Raw genomic sequence first — 15,217 nt, forward strand, 5'->3', positions numbered from 1 at the left:
GCTGCAGACAGTCAAAAGGGTTGCTCCCTTTCATTAAAAGTTAATCCCCGGCTGCAGGCTATTAGAAAGCAACTAACCGCGCTCTACTCACCCTACCCAGGTCTACCGGTGAGTCTCGCCGCTGCTCCCGGCCTGTGGCATTGGCCGCGACGCTGACGTTCCGTCGACAGCGCGGCAGCCGATCAGTGAGCTCAGCGGCTGTGAGCGGGGCGTTCTGTCTACAAGACCTTTTTAAGGAGCCAGCAAAAAAGTAAAGAGAAAGGAAAGCACAAAAGCACCTTGTCTTACTAAGCACTGGAAAGGGCAGCCGGCAACCGGACGTCAAAGTAGAAAAGCAGCAAGTGAGAGGCCTGTCTCTGCCTACGGCCACACCATCCTATACAAGCCTGATCTCGTCTGATCTCAGAAGCTAAGCAGGGTTGGGCCTGGTTAGTACTTAGATGGGAGACCGCCTGGGAATACCAGGTGCTGTACGCTTTTGCTTTTTCTTACTTCCACAAGCAGGGGTCACTCTCCTCTATGCCTTTTTTCCATTCCTTTTTTCACAAGCGCACACATGCTCCTTTCTTCTTTTAATTTGCTTTCTCTCTTGCGCTATTTAATCCTTGCAAAATACCAGCATCCTTCTCATCACCGTGGGCCTCCAGCATTGTTGCTTATTTACTTTTAATACTAGGCTTCTTTTCACCAGGACCAGCGACTTCCGCATGACTGGAGGCAACCACCGCTGACCTGGAGGCAACCACCGGTAACCTGGAGGCCAGTTTACAGCACAACCCAAGCAAAACACCTTTGCAGGACACACGACCCCATCGAAGAGCAGCTCAAATTCACTCGCAACCATCTCACCCTCTTCCTTCATTCACTCCTGGGCGTTTCGCTCCACCCCAAGTTGCGGGTCCAGCTTGCTCTTTCTGTCACATCCCCGTGATGAACGGTTTAGCCTGCAGGAGACCCTGCGCCGAGCCATTTTTAAACACATCTGATGCGGCAGGTGTTTCATTGCTCAACAAACAACACCTATAGGGACGGCACAGCCTATGCATCGGTCCTTCGGAGACCGCCCCCACGCGAGCCTGAGGAAGGCTGGCCGGGCGATGGGCCAAGCAGCGTCTATTGGCCATACCACCTTGGATATGTCTGATCTCGGAAGCAAAGCAGAGATGGGTTCGGAAATACTTGGTTGGGACACCTCCTGAGAACACCAGGTATTGTAGATAATTTTGATGACGTTTTGCCATCTTGACCAGCTCGGCTAGCATGGAGTGGCGCCTTGCTGGACACCGACCTTACGTAAAGTAGAGGCTGGAAGTCCCAAGCCTCCCAAGCCCCCCAAGACCTCTAAGATAAGGACGCAACCCCGCCGCCTCTACCAGGCCTCACACCGAGCTCCTTGCCACGGCTAGGAGTGCTTATTGACCCCGCAGCCGGCCGTATGCAAATGATGGCGTTAAAAGCATCTCGCGCTGTGAAGGGGCCAGGCTTTCAGCAGCTGCCCAGGGGATGGTTTTAGAGGGCGACCGCCTAACGAGGGCCAGCAGAAGTAACGTCTTCTTCTTCAAAGAAGCTTGTGTAACTAACCCAATCAGACAGCTGCCCAGGAGCTAACCTCAGTGCTAGGAAGGAGCGGGAGGGAATTGAGGGGGTGGTTACTGCTAAGGCCCTGAAATAATAATAAGACAGGCAGGAGAGTCTGACGCATGGTGGCGGAAAAGCTGCAGGTGCAAATAGGGAATGTGGTCTCGTGCGAGCAACTTGTGCATGCTCGCTGTGTGTGAGTGTGCGCTTCCTAGGTACGGCGCGCTGCAGACAGTCAAAAGGGTTGCTCCCTTTCATTAAAAGTTAATCCCCGGCTGCAGGCTATTAGAAAGCAACTAACCGCGCTCTACTCACCCTACCCAGGTCTACCGGTGAATCTCGCCGCTGCTCCCGGCCTGTGGCATTGGCCGCGACGCTGACGTTCCGTCGACAGCGCGGCAGCCGATCAGTGCGCTCAGCGGCTCTGAGCGGGGCGTTCTGTCTACAAGACCTTTTTAAGGAGCCAGCAAAGAAGTAAAGAGAAAGGAAAGCACAAAAGCACCTTGTCTTACTAAGCACTGGAAAGGGCAGCCGGCAACCGGACGTCAAAGTAGAAAAGCAGCAAGTGAGAGGCCTGTCTCTGCCTACGGCCACACCACCCTGAACACGCCCTATCTCGTCTGATCTCAGAAACTAAGCAGGGTCAGGCCTGGTTAGTACTTGGATGGGAGACCACCTGGGAATACCAGGTGCTGTAGGCTTCTGCTTTTTCTTACTTCCACAAACAGGGGTCACTCTCCTCTATGCCTTTTTTCCATTCCTTTTTTCACAAGCGCACACATGCTCCTTTCTTCTTTTCATTTGCTTTCTCTCTTGCGCTATTTAATCCTTGCAAAATACCAGCATCCTTCTCATCACCGTGGGCCTCCAGCATTGTTGCTTATTTACTTTTAATACTAGGCTTCTTTTCACCAGGACCAGCGACTCCCGCATGACTGGAGGCAACCACCGCTGACCTGGAGGCAACCACCGGTAACCTGGAGGCCAGTTTACAGCACAACCCAAGCAAAACACCTTTGCAGGACACACGACCCCATCGAAGAGCAGCTCAAATTCACTCGCAACCATCTCACCCTCTTCCTTCATTCACTCCTGGGCGTTTCGCTCCACCCCAAGTTGCGGGTACAGCTTGCTCTTTCTGTCACATCCCCGTGATGAACGATTTAGCCTGCAGGAGACCCTGCACCGAGCCATTTTTAAACACATCTGATGCGGCAGGTGTTTCATTGCTCAACAAACAACACCTATAGGGACGGCACAGCCTATGCATCGGTCCTTCGGAGACCGCCCCAGAACGGCCAGAGTTCTCGTCCCCACGCGAGCCTGAGGAAGGCTGGCCGGGCGATGGGCCAAGCAGCGTCTACTGGCCATACCACCTTGGATACGTCCGATCTCGGAAGCAAAGCAGAGATGGGTTCGGAAATACTTGGTTGGGACACCTCCTGAGAACACCAGGTATTGTAGACAATTTTGATGACGTTTTGCCATCTTGCCCAGCTCGGCTAGCATTGAGTGGCGCCTTTCTGGACACCGACCTTACGTAAAGTAGAGGCTGGAAGTCCCAAGCCTCCCAAGCCCCCCAAGACCTCTAAGATAAGGACGCAACCCCGCCGCCTCTACCAGGCCTCACACCGAGCTCCTTGCCACGGCTAGGAGTGCTTATTGACCCCGCAGCCGGCCGTATGCAAATGATGGCGTTAAAAGCATCTCGCGCTGTGAAGGGGCCAGGCTTTCAGCAGCTGCCCAGGGGATGGTTTTAGAGGGCGACCGCCTAACGAGGGCCAGCAGAAGTAACGTCTTCTTCTTCAAAGAAGCTTGTGTAACTAACCCAATCAGACAGCTGCCCAGGAGCTAACCTCAGTGCTAGGAAGGAGCGGGAGGGAATTGAGGGGGTGGTTCCTGCTAAGGCCCTGAAATAATAATAAGAGAGGCAGGAGAGTCTGACGCATGGTGGCGGAAAAGCTGCAGGTGCAAATAGGGAATGTGGTCTCGTGCGAGCAACTTGTGCATGCTCGCTGTGTGTGAGTGTGCGCTTCCTAGGTACGGCGCGCTGCAGACAGTCAAAAGGGTTGCTCCCTTTCATTAAAAGTTAATCCCCGGCTGCAGGCTATTAGAAAGCAACTAACCGCGCTCTACTCACCCTACCCAGGTCTACCGGTGAGTCTCGCCACTGCTCCCGGCCTGTGGCATTGGCCGCGACGCTGACGTTCCGTCGACAGCGCGGCAGCCGATCAGTGAGCTCAGTGGCTCTGAGCGGGGCGTTCTGTCTACAAGACCTTTTTAAGGAGCCAGCAAAAAAGTGAAGAGAAAGGAAAGCACAAAAGCACCTTGTCTCACTAAGCACTGGAAAGGGCAGCCGGACGTCAAAGTAGAAAAGCAGCAAGTGAGAGGCATTTCTCTGCCTACGGCCACACCACCCTGAACACACCCGATCTCGTCTGATCTCAGAATCTAAGCAGGGTTGGGCCTGCTTAGTACTTGGATGGGAGACCGCCTGGGAATACCAGGTGCTGTAGGCTTTTGCTTTTTCTTACTTCCACAAGCCGGGGTCACTCTCCTCTATGCCTTTTTTCCATTCCTTTTTTCACAAGCGCACACATGCTCCTTTCTTCTTTTCATTTGCTTTCTCTCTTGCGCTATTTAATCCTTGCAAAATACCAGCATCCTTCTCATCACCGTGGGCCTCCAGCATTGTTGCTTATTTACTTTTAATACTAGGCTTCTTTTCACCAGGACCAGCGACTCCCGCATGACTGGAGGCAACCACCGCTGACCTGGAGGCAACCACCGGTAACCTGGAGGCCAGTTTACAGCACAACCCAAGCAAAACACCTTTGCAGGCCACACGACCCCCCCGAAGAGCAGCTCAAATTCACTCGCAACCATCTCACCCTCTTCCTTCATTCACTCCTGGGCGTTTTGCTCCACCCCAAGTTGTTGGTCCAGCTTGCTCTTTCTGTCACATCCCCGCGATGAACGGTTTAGCCTGCAGGAGACCCTGCGCTGAGCCATTTTTAAACACATCTGATGCGGCAGGTGTTTCATTGCTCAACAAACAACACCTATAGGGACGGCACAGCCTATGCATCGGTCCTTCGGAGACCGCCGGAGAACGGCCAGAGTTCTCGTCCCCACGCGAGCCTGAGGAAGGCTGGCCGGGCGATGGGCCAAACAGCGTCTACTGGCCATACCACCTTGTATACGTCCGATCTCGGAAGCAAAGCAGAGATGGGTTCGGAAATACTTGGTTGGGACACCTCCTGAGAACACCAGGTATTGTAGACAATTTTGATGACGTTTTGCCATCTTGCCCAGCTCGGCTAGCATTGAGTGGCGCCTTGCTGGACACCGACCTTACGTAAAGTAGAGGCTGGAAGTCCCAAGCCTCCCAAGCCCCCCAAGACCTCTAAGATAAGGACGCAACCCCGCCGCCTCTACCAGGCCTCACACCGAGCTCCTTGCCACGGCTAGGAGTGCTTATTGACCCCGCAGCCGGCCGTATGCAAATGATGGCGTTAAAAGCATCTCGCGCTGTGAAGGGGCCAGGCTTTCAGCAGCTGCCCAGGGGATGGTTTTAGAGGGCGACCGCCTAACGAGGGCCAGCAGAAGTAACGTCTTTTTCTTCAAAGAAGCTTGTGTAACTAACCCAATCAGACAGCTGCCCAGGAGCTAAGCTCAGTGCTAGGAAGGAGCGGGAGGGAATTGAGGGGGTGGTTCCTGCTAAGGCCCTGAAATAATAATAAGACAGGCAGGAGAGTCTGACGCATGGTGGCGGAAAAGCTGCAGGTGCAAATAGGGAATGTGGTCTCGTGCGAGCAACTTGTGCATGCTCGCTGTGTGTGAGTGTGCGCTTCCTAGGTACGGCGCGCTGCAGACAGTCAAAAGGGTTGCTCCCTTTCATTAAAAGTTAATCTAGAAAGCAACTAACCGCGCTCTACTCACCCTACCCAGGTCTACCGGTGAGTCTCGCCGCTGCTCCCGGCCTGTGGCATTGGCCTCGACGCTTACGTTCCGTCGACAGCGCGGCAGCCGATCAGTGAGCTCAGCGGCTCTGAGCGGGGCGTTCTGTATACAAGACCTTTTTAAGGAGCCAGCAAAAAAGTGAAGAGAAAGGAAAGCACAAAAGCACCTTGTCTCACTAAGCACTGGAAAGGGCAGCCGGCAACCGAACGTCAAAGTAGAAAAGCAGCAAGTGAGAGGCCTGTCTGCCTATGGTCACACCACCCTAAACATGCCCAATCTCATCTGATCTCAGAAGCTAAGCAGGGTCAGGCTTAGTTAGTACTTGGATGGGAGACTGCCTGGGAATACCAGGTGCTGTAGGCTTCTGCTTTTTCTTACTTCCACAAGCAGGGGTCACTCTCCTCTATGCCTTTTTTCCATTCCTTTTTTCACAAGCGCACACATGCTCCTTTCTTCTTTTCATTTGCTTTCTCTCTTGCGCTATTTAATCCTTGCAAAATACCAGCATCCTTCTCATCACCGTGGGCCTCCAGCATTGTTGCTTATTTACTTTTAATACTAGGCTTCTTTTCACCAGGACCAGCGACTCCCGCATGACTGGAGGCAACCACCGCTGACCTGGAGGCAACCACCGGTAACCTGGAGGCCAGTTTACAGCACAACCCAAGCAAAACACCTTTGCAGGCCACACGACCCCCCCGAAGAGCAGCTCAAATTCACTCGCAACCATCTCACCCTCTTCCTTCATTCACTCCTGGGCGTTTCGCTCCACCCCAAGTTGCGGCTCCAGCTTGCTCTTTCTGTCACATCCCCGCGATGAACGGTTTAGCCTGCAGGAGACCCTGCACCGAGCCATTTTTAAACACATCTGATGCGGCAGGTGTTTCATTGCTCAACAAACAACACCTATAGGGACGGCACAGCCTATGCATCGGTCCTTCGGAGACTGCCCCAGAACGGCCAGAGTTCTCGTCCCCACGCGAGCCTGAGGAAGGCTGGCCGGGCGATGGGCCAAGCAGCGTCTACTGGCCATACCACCTTGGATACGTCCGATCTCGGAAGCAAAGCAGAGATGGGTTCGGAAATACTTGGTTGGGACACCTCCTGAGAACAACAGGTATTGTAGACAATTTTGATGACGTTTTGCCATCTTGCCCAGCTCGGCTAGCATTGAGTGGCGCCTTGCTGGACACCGACCTTACGTAAAGTAGAGGCTGGAAGTCCCAAGCCTCCCAAGCCCCCCAAGACCTCTAATATAAGGACGCAACCCCGCCGCCTCTACCAGGCCTCACACCGAGCTCCTTGCCACGGCTAGGAGTGCTTATTGATCCCGCAGCCGGCCGTATGCAAATGATGGCGTTAAAAGCATCTTGCGCTGTGAAGGGGCCAGGCTTTCAGCAGCTGCCCAGGGGATGGTTTTAGAGGGCGACCGCCTAACGAGGGCCAGCAGAAGTAACGTCTTCTTCTTCAAAGAAGCTTGTGTAACTAACCCAATCAGACAGCTGCCCAGGAGCTAACCTCAGTGCTAGGAAGGAGCGGGAGGGAATTGAGGGGGTGGTTCCTGCTAAGGCCCTGAAATAATAATAAGAGAGGCAGGAGAGTCTGACGCATGGTGGCGGAAAAGCTGCAGGTGCAAATAAGGAATGTGGTCTCGTGCGAGCAACTTGTGCATGCTCGCTGTGTGTGAGTGTGCGCTTCCTAGGTACGGCGCGCTGCAGACAGTCAAAAGGGTTGCTCCCTTTCATTAAAAGTTAATCTAGAAAGCAACTAACCGCGCTCTACTCACCCTACCCAGGTCTACCGGTGAGTCACGCCGCTGCTCCCGGCCTGTGGCATTGGCCGCGACGCTTACGTTCCGTCGACAGCGCGGCAGCCGATCAGTGAGCTCAGCGGCTCTGAGCGGGGCGTTCTGTCTACAAGACCTTTTTAAGGAGCCAGCAAAAAAGTGAAGAGAAAGGAAAGCACAAAAGCACCTTGTCTCACTAAGCACTGGAAAGGGCAGCCGGCAACCGGACGTCAAAGTGGAAAAGCAGCAAGTGAGAGGCCTGTCTCTGCCTACGGCCACACCACCCTGAACACACCTGATCTCGTCTGATCTTGGAATCTAAGCAGGGTTGGGCCTGGTTAGTAATTGGATGGGAGACCGCCTGGGAACACCAGGTGCTGTAGGCTTTTGCTTTTTCTTACTTTCACAAGCCGGGGTCATTCTCCTCTATGCCTTTTTTCCATTCCTTTTTTCACAAGCGCACACATGCTCCTTTCTTCTTTTCATTTGCTTTCTCTCTTGCGCTATTTAATCCTTGCAAAATACCAGCATCCTTCTCATCACCGTGGGCCTCCAGCATTGTTGCTTATTTACTTTTAATACTAGGCTTCTTTTCACCAGGACCAGAGACTCCCGCATGACTGGAGGCAACCACCGCTGACCTGGAGGCAACCACCGCTGACCTGGAGGCCAGTTTACAGCACAACCCAAGCAAAACACCTTTGCAGGCCACACGACCCCCCCGAAGAGCAGCTCAAATTCACTCGCAACCATCTCACCCTCTTCCTTCATTCACTCCTGGGCGTTTCGCTCCACCCCAAGTTGTTGGTCCAGCTTGCTCTTTCTGTCACATCCCCGCGATGAACGGTTTAGCCTGCAGGAGACCCTGCGCCGAGCCATTTTTAAACACATCTGATGCGGCAGGTGTTTCATTGCTCAACAAACAACACCTATAGGGACGGCACAGCCTATGCATCGGTCCTTCGGAGACCGCCCCAGAATGGCCAGAGTTCTCGTCCCCACGCAAGCCTGAGGAAGGCTGGCCGGTCGATGGGCCAAGCAGCGTCTACTGGCCATACCACCTTGGATACGTCCGATCTCGGAAGCAAAGCAGAGATGGGTTCGGAAATACTTGGTTGGGACACCTCCTGAGAACACCAGGTATTGTAGACAATTTTGATGACGTTTTGCCATCTTGCGCAGCTCGGCTAGCATGGAGTGGCGCCTTGCTGGACACCGACCTTACGTAAAGTAGAGGCTGGAAGTCCCAAGCCTCCCAAGCCCCCCAAGACCTCTAAGATAAGGACGCAACCCCGCCGCCTCTACCAGGCCTCACACCGAGCTCCTTGCCACGGCTAGGAGTGCTTATTGACCCCGCAGCCGGCCGTATGCAAATGATGGCGTTAAAAGCATCTCGCGCTGTGAAGGGGCCAGGCTTTCAGCAGCTGCCCAGGGGATGGTTTTAGAGGGCGACCGCCTAACGAGGGCCAGCAGAAGTAACGTCTTCTTCTTCAAAGAAGCTTGTGTAACTAACCCAATCAGACAGCTGCCCAGGAGCTAACCTCAGTGCTAGGAAGGAGCGGGAGGGAATTGAGGGGGTGGTTCCTGCTAAGGCCCTGAAATAATAATAAGACAGGCAGGAGAGTCTGACGCATGGTGGCGGAAAAGCTGCAGGTGCAAATAGGGAATGTCGTCTCGTGCGAGCAACTTGTGCATGCTCGCTGTGTGTGAGTGTGCGCTTCCTAGGTACGGCGCGCTGCAGACAGTCAAAAGGGTTGCTCCCTTTCATTAAAAGTTAATCCCTGGCTGCAGGCTATTAGAAAGCAACTAACCGCGCTCTACTCACCCTACCCAGGTCTACCGGTGAGTCTCGCCGCTGCTCCCGGCCTGTGGCATTGGCCGCGACGCTGACGTTCCGTCGACAGCGCGGCAGCCGATCAGTGAGCTCAGCGGCTCTTAGCGGGGCGTTCTGTCTACAAGACCTTTTTAAGGAGCCAGCAAAAAAGTGAAGAGAAAGGAAAGCACAAAAGCACATTGTCTCACTAAGCACTGGAAAGGGCAGCCGGCAGTCGGACGTCAAAGTAGAAAAGCAGCAAGTGAGAGGCCTGTCTCTGCATACGGCCACACCACCCTGAACACACCCGATCTCGTCTGATCTTGGAATCTAAGCAGGGTTGGGCCTGGTTAGTACTTGGATGGGAGACTGCCTGGGAATACCAGGTGCTGTAGGCTTTTGCTTTTTCTTACTTCCACAAGCAGGGGTCACTCTCCTCTATGCCTTTTTTCCATTCCTTTTTTCACAAGCGCACACATGCTCCTTTCTTCTTTTCATTTGCTTTCTCTCTTGCGCTATTTAATCCTTGCAAAATACCAGCATCCTTCTCATCACCGTGGGCCTCCAGCATTGTTGCTTATTTACTTTTAATACTAGGCTTCTTTTCACCAGGACCAGCGACTCCCGCATGACTGGAGGCAACCACCGCTGACCTGGAGGCCAGTTTACAGCACAACCCAAGCAAAACACCTTTGCAGGCCACACGACCCCCCCGAAGAGCAGCTCAAATTCACTCGCAACCATCTCACCCTCTTCCTTCATTCACTCCTGGGCGTTTCGCTCCACCCCAAGTTGTTGGTCCAGCTTGCTCTTTCTGTCACATCCCCGCGATGAACGGTTTAGCCTGCAGGAGACCCTGCGCCGAGCCATTTTTAAACACATCTGATGCGGCAGGTGTTTCATTGCTCAACAAACAACACCTATAGGGACGGCACAGCCTATGCATCGGTCCTTCGGAGACCGCCCCAGAACGGCCAGAGTTCTCGTCCCCACGCAAGCCTGAGGAAGGCTGGCCGGTCGATGGGCCAAGCAGCGTCTACTGGCCATACCACCTTGGATACGTCCGATCTCGGAAGCAAAGCAGAGATGGGTTCGGAAATACTTGGTTGGGACACCTCCTGAGAACACCAGGTATTGTAGACAATTTTGATGACGTTTTGCCGTCTTGCGCAGCTCGGCTAGCATGGAGCGGCGCCTTGCTGGACACAGACCTTACGTAAAGTAGAGGATGGAAGTCCCAAGCCTCCCAAGCCCCCCAAGACCTCTAAGATAAGGACGCAACCCCGCCGCCTCTACCAGGCCTCACACCGAGCTCCTTGCCACGGCTAGGAGTGCTTATTGACCCCGCAGCCGGCCGTATGCAAATGATGGCGTTAAAAGCATCTCGCGCTGTGAAGGGGCCAGGCTTTCAGCAGCTGCCCAGGGGATGGTTTTAGAGGGCGACCGCCTAACGAGGGCCAGCAGAAGTAACGTCTTCTTCTTCAAAGAAGCTTGTGTAACTAACCCAATCAGACAGCTGCCCAGGAGCTAACCTCAGTGCTAGGAAGGAGCGGGAGGGAATTGAGGGGGTGGTTACTGCTAAGGCCCTGAAATAATAATAAGACAGGCAGGAGAGTCTGACGCATGGTGGCGGAAAAGCTGCAGGTGCAAATAGGGAATGTGGTCTCGTGCGAGCAACTTGTGCATGCTCGCTGTGTGTGAGTGTGCGCTTCCTAGGTACGGCGCGCTGCAGACAGTCAAAAGGGTTGCTCCCTTTCATTAAAAGTTAATCCCTGGCTGCAGGCTATTAGAAAGCAACTAACCGTGCTCTACTCACCCTACCCAGGTCTACCGGTGAGTCTCGCCGCTGCTCCCGGCCTGTGGCATTGGCCGCGACGCTGACGTTCCGTCGACAGCGCGGCAGCCGATCAGTGAGCTCAGCGGCTCTGAGCGGGGCGTTCTGTCTACAAGACCTTTTTAAGGAGCCAGCAAAAAAGTGAAGAGAAAGGAAAGCACAAAAGCACCTTGTCTCACTAAGCACTGGAAAGGGCAGCCGGCAGTCGGACGTCAAAGTAGAAAAGCATCAAGTGAGAGGCCTGTCTCTGCCTACGGCCACACCACCCTGAACACACCCAATCTCGACTGATCTTGGAATATAAGCAGGGTTGGGCCTGGTTAGTACTTGGATGGGAGACTGCCTGGGAATACCGGGTGCTGAAGGCTTTTGCTTTTTCTTACTTCCACAAGTAGGGGTCACTCTCCTCTATGCCTTTTTTCCATTCCTTTTATCACAAGCGCACACATGCTCCTTTCTTCTTTTCATTTGCTTTTTCTCTTGCGCTATTTAATCCTTGCAAAATACCAGCATCCTTCTCATCACCGTGGACCTCCAGCATTGTTGCTTATTTACTTTTAATACTAGGCTTCTTTTCACCAGGACCAGCGACTCCCGCATGACTGGAGGCAACCACCGCTGACCTGGAGGCCAGTTTACAGCACAACCCAAGCAAAACACCTTTGCAGGCCACACGACCCCCCCGAAGAGCAGCTCAAATTCACTCGCAACCATCTCACCCTCTTCCTTCATTCACTCCTGGGCGTTTCGCTCCACCACAAGTTGTTGGTCCAGCTTGCTCTTTCTGTCACATCCCCGCGATGAACGGTTTAGCCTGCAGGAGACCCTGCGCCGAGCCATTTTTAAACACATCTGATGTGGCAGGTGTTTCATTGCTCAACAAACAACACCTATAGGGACGGCACAGCCTATGCATCGGTCCTTCGGAGACCGCCCCAGAACGGCCAGAGTTCTCGTCCCCACGCAAGCCTGAGGAAGGCTGGCCGGTCGATGGGCCAAGCAGCGTCTACTGGCCATACCACCTTGGATACGTCCGATCTCGGAAGCAAAGCAGAGATGGGTTCGGAAATACTTGGTTGGGACACCTCCTGAGAACACCAGGTATTGTAGACAATTTTTATGACGTTTTGCCATCTTGCGCAGCTCGGCTAGCATGGAGTGGCGCCTTGCTGGACACCGACCTTACGTAAAGTAGAGGCTGGAAGTCCCAAGCCTCCCAAGCCCCCCAAGACCTCTAAGATAAGGACGCAACCCCACCGCCTCTACCAGGCCTCACACCGAGCTCCTTGCCACGGCTAGGAGTGCTTATTGACCCCGCAGCCGGCCGTATGCAAATGATGGTGTTAAAAGCATCTCGCGCTGTGAAGGGGCCAGGCTTTCAGCAGCTGCCCAGGGGATGGTTTTAGAGGGCGACCGCCTAACGAGGGCCAGCAGAAGTAACGTCTTCTTCTTCAAAGAAGCTTGTGTAACTAACCCAATCAGACAGCTGCCCAGGAGCTAACCTCAGTGCTAGGAAGGAGCGGGAGGGAATTGAGGGGGTGGTTCCTGCTAAGGCCCTGAAATAATAATAAGACAGGCAGGAGAGTCTGACGCATGGTGGCGGAAAAGCTGCAGGTGCAAATAGGGAATGTGGTCTCGTGCGAGCAACTTGTGCATGCTCGCTGTGTGTGAGTGTGCGCTTCCTAGGTACGGCGCGCTGCAGACAGTCAAAAGGGTTGCTCCCTTTCATTAAAAGTTAATCCCTGGCTGCAGGCTATTAGAAAGCAACTAACCGCGCTCTACTCACCCTACCCAGGTCTACCGGTGAGTTTCGCCGCTGCTCCCGGCCTGTGGCATTGGCCGCGACGCTGACGTTCCGTCGACAGCGCGGCAGCCGATCAGTGAGCTCAGCGGCTCTGAGCGGGGCGTTCTGTCTACAAGACCTTTTTAAGGAGCCAGCAAAAAAGTGAAGAGAAAGGAAAGCACAAAAGCACCTTGTCTCACTAAGCACTGGAAAGGGCAGCCGGCAGTCGGACGTCAAAGTAGAAAAGCAGCAAGTGAGAGGCCTGTCTCTGCCTACGGCCACACCACCCTGAACACACCCGATCTCGTCTGATCTTGGAATCTAAGCAGGGTTGGGCCTGGTTAGTACTTGGATGGGAGACCGCCTGGGAATACCAGGTGCTGTAGGTTTTTGCTTTTTCACACTTCCACAAGCAGGGGTCACTCTCCTCTATGCCTTTTTTCCATTCCTTTTTTCACAAGCGCACACATGCTCCTTTCTTCTTTTCATTTGCTTTCTCTCTTGCGCTATTTAATCCTTGCAAAATACCACCATCCTTCTCATCACCGTGGGCCTCCAGCATTGTTGCTTATTTACTTTTAATACTAGGCTTCTTTTCACCAGGACCAGCGACTCCCGCATGACTGGAGGCAACCACCGCTGACCTGGAGGCCAGTTTACAGCACAACCCAAGCAAAACACCTTTGCAGGCCACACGACCCCCCCCGAAGAGCAGCTCAAATTCACTCGCAACCATCTCACCCTCTTCCTTCATTCACTCCTGGGCGTTTCGCTCCACCCCAAGTTGTTGGTCCAGCTTGCTCTTTCTGTCACATCCCCGCGATGAACGGTTTAGCCTGCAGGAGACCCTGCGCCGAGCCATTTTTAAACACATCTGATGCGGCAGGTGTTTCATTGCTCAACAAACAACACCTATAGGGACGGCACAGCCTATGCATCGGTCCTTCGGAGACCGCCCCAGAACGGCCAGAGTTCTCGTCCCCACGCAAGCCTGAGGAAGGCTGGCCGGTCGATGGGCCAAGCAGCGTCTACTGGCCATACCACCTTGGATACGTCCGATCTCGGAAGCAAAGCAGAGATGGGTTCGGAAATACTTGGTTGGGACACCTCCTGAGAACACCAGGTATTGTAGACAATTTTGATGACGTTTTGCCATCTTGCGCAGCTCGGCTAGCATGGAGTGGCGCCTTGCTGGACACCGACCTTACGTAAAGTAGAGGATGGAAGTCCCAAGCCTCCCAAGCCCCCCAAGACCTCTAAGATAAGGACGCAACCCCGCCGCCTCTACCAGGCCTCACACCGAGCTCCTTGCCACGGCTAGGAGTGCTTATTGACCCCGCAGCCGGCCGTATGCAAATGATGGCGTTAAAAGCATCTCGCGCTGTGAAGGGGCCAGGCTTTCAGCAGCTGCCCAGGGGATGGTTTTAGAGGGCGACAGCCTAACGAGGGCCAGCAGAAGTAATGTCTTCTTCTTCAAAGATGCTTGTGTAACTAACCCAATCAGACAGCTGCCCAGGAGCTAACCTCAGTGCTAGTAAGGAGCGGGAGGGAATTGAGGGGGTGGTTCCTGCTAAGGCCCTGAAATAATAATAAGACAGGCAGGAGAGTCTGACGCATGGTGGCGGAAAAGCTGCAGGTGCAAATAGGGAATGTGGTCTCGTGCGAGCAACTTGTGCATGCTCGCTGTGTGTGAGTGTGCGCTTCCTAGGTACGGCGCGCTGCAGACAGTCAAAAGGGTTGCTCCCTTTCATTAAAAGTTAATCCCTGGCTGCAGGCTATTAGAAAGCAACTAACCCGCGCTCTACTCACCCTACCCAGGTCTAACGGTGAGTCTCGCCGCTGCTCCCGGCCTGTGGCATTGGCCGCGACGCTGACGTTCCGTCGACAGCGCGGCAGCCGATCAGTGAGCTCAGCGGCTCTGAGCGGGGCGTTCTGTCTACAAGACCTTTTTAAGGAGCCAGCAAAAAAGTGAAGAGAAAGGAAAGCACAAAAGCACCTTGTCTTACTAAGCACTGGAAAGGGCAGCCGGCAACCGGACGTCAAAGTAGAAAAGCAGCAAGTGAGAGGCTTGTCTCCGCCTATGGCCACACCACCCTGAACACGCCCGATCTCATCTGATCTCGGAAGCTAAGCAGCGTTGGGCCTGGTTAGTACTTGGATGGCAGACCGCCTGGGAATACCAGGTGCTGTAGGCTTTTGCTTTTTCTTACTTCCACCAGCAGGGGTCACTCTCCTCTATGCCTTTTTTCCATTCCTTTTTTCACAAGCGCACACATGCTCCTTTCTTCTTTTCATTTGCTTTCTCTCTTGCGGTATTTAATCCTTGCAAAATACCAGCATCCTTCTCATCACCGTGGACCTCCAGCATTGTTGCTTATTTACTTTTAATACTAGGCTTCTTTTCACCAGGACCAGCGACTCCCGCATGACTGGAGGCAACCACCGCTGACCTGGAGGCAA

At 53.8% G+C, this 15,217-nt stretch overlaps 6 non-coding genes and 3 pseudogenes across 6 annotated transcripts; all 9 read left to right on the forward strand.

The window, feature by feature from the left end:
- Nucleotides 1-358: 358 nt before the first annotated feature.
- Nucleotides 359-477, forward strand: LOC141267157 (5S ribosomal RNA). The gene has a single exon (XR_012321171.1). It is a non-coding gene; the product is annotated as a 5S ribosomal RNA (ribosomal RNA).
- A 1,683-nt stretch (nt 478-2,160) lies between these two features.
- LOC141267666 (5S ribosomal RNA) lies at nt 2,161-2,279 on the forward strand (annotated as a pseudogene).
- A 1,699-nt stretch (nt 2,280-3,978) lies between these two features.
- On the forward strand, nt 3,979-4,097 carry LOC141266507 (5S ribosomal RNA). The gene has a single exon (XR_012320543.1). It is a non-coding gene; the product is annotated as a 5S ribosomal RNA (ribosomal RNA).
- Nucleotides 4,098-5,785: 1,688 nt separating this feature from the next.
- LOC141269587 (5S ribosomal RNA) lies at nt 5,786-5,904 on the forward strand (annotated as a pseudogene).
- Nucleotides 5,905-7,594: 1,690 nt separating this feature from the next.
- On the forward strand, nt 7,595-7,713 carry LOC141266857 (5S ribosomal RNA). The gene has a single exon (XR_012320878.1). It is a non-coding gene; the product is annotated as a 5S ribosomal RNA (ribosomal RNA).
- A 1,706-nt stretch (nt 7,714-9,419) lies between these two features.
- LOC141266697 (5S ribosomal RNA) lies at nt 9,420-9,538 on the forward strand. Its single transcript, XR_012320725.1, has one exon. It is a non-coding gene; the product is annotated as a 5S ribosomal RNA (ribosomal RNA).
- A 1,685-nt stretch (nt 9,539-11,223) lies between these two features.
- Nucleotides 11,224-11,342, forward strand: LOC141267406 (5S ribosomal RNA; annotated as a pseudogene).
- A 1,685-nt stretch (nt 11,343-13,027) lies between these two features.
- On the forward strand, nt 13,028-13,146 carry LOC141266188 (5S ribosomal RNA). The gene has a single exon (XR_012320242.1). It is a non-coding gene; the product is annotated as a 5S ribosomal RNA (ribosomal RNA).
- Nucleotides 13,147-14,833: 1,687 nt separating this feature from the next.
- Nucleotides 14,834-14,952, forward strand: LOC141266177 (5S ribosomal RNA). The gene has a single exon (XR_012320231.1). It is a non-coding gene; the product is annotated as a 5S ribosomal RNA (ribosomal RNA).
- Nucleotides 14,953-15,217: the final 265 nt, after the last annotated feature.

Source organism: Phyllobates terribilis, unplaced genomic scaffold, assembly GCF_046119375.1.
Source record: "Phyllobates terribilis strain yellow unplaced genomic scaffold, ASM4611937v1 Scaffold_4__5_contigs__length_816908805, whole genome shotgun sequence".
Taxonomy (NCBI): Eukaryota; Metazoa; Chordata; class Amphibia; order Anura; family Dendrobatidae; genus Phyllobates; species Phyllobates terribilis.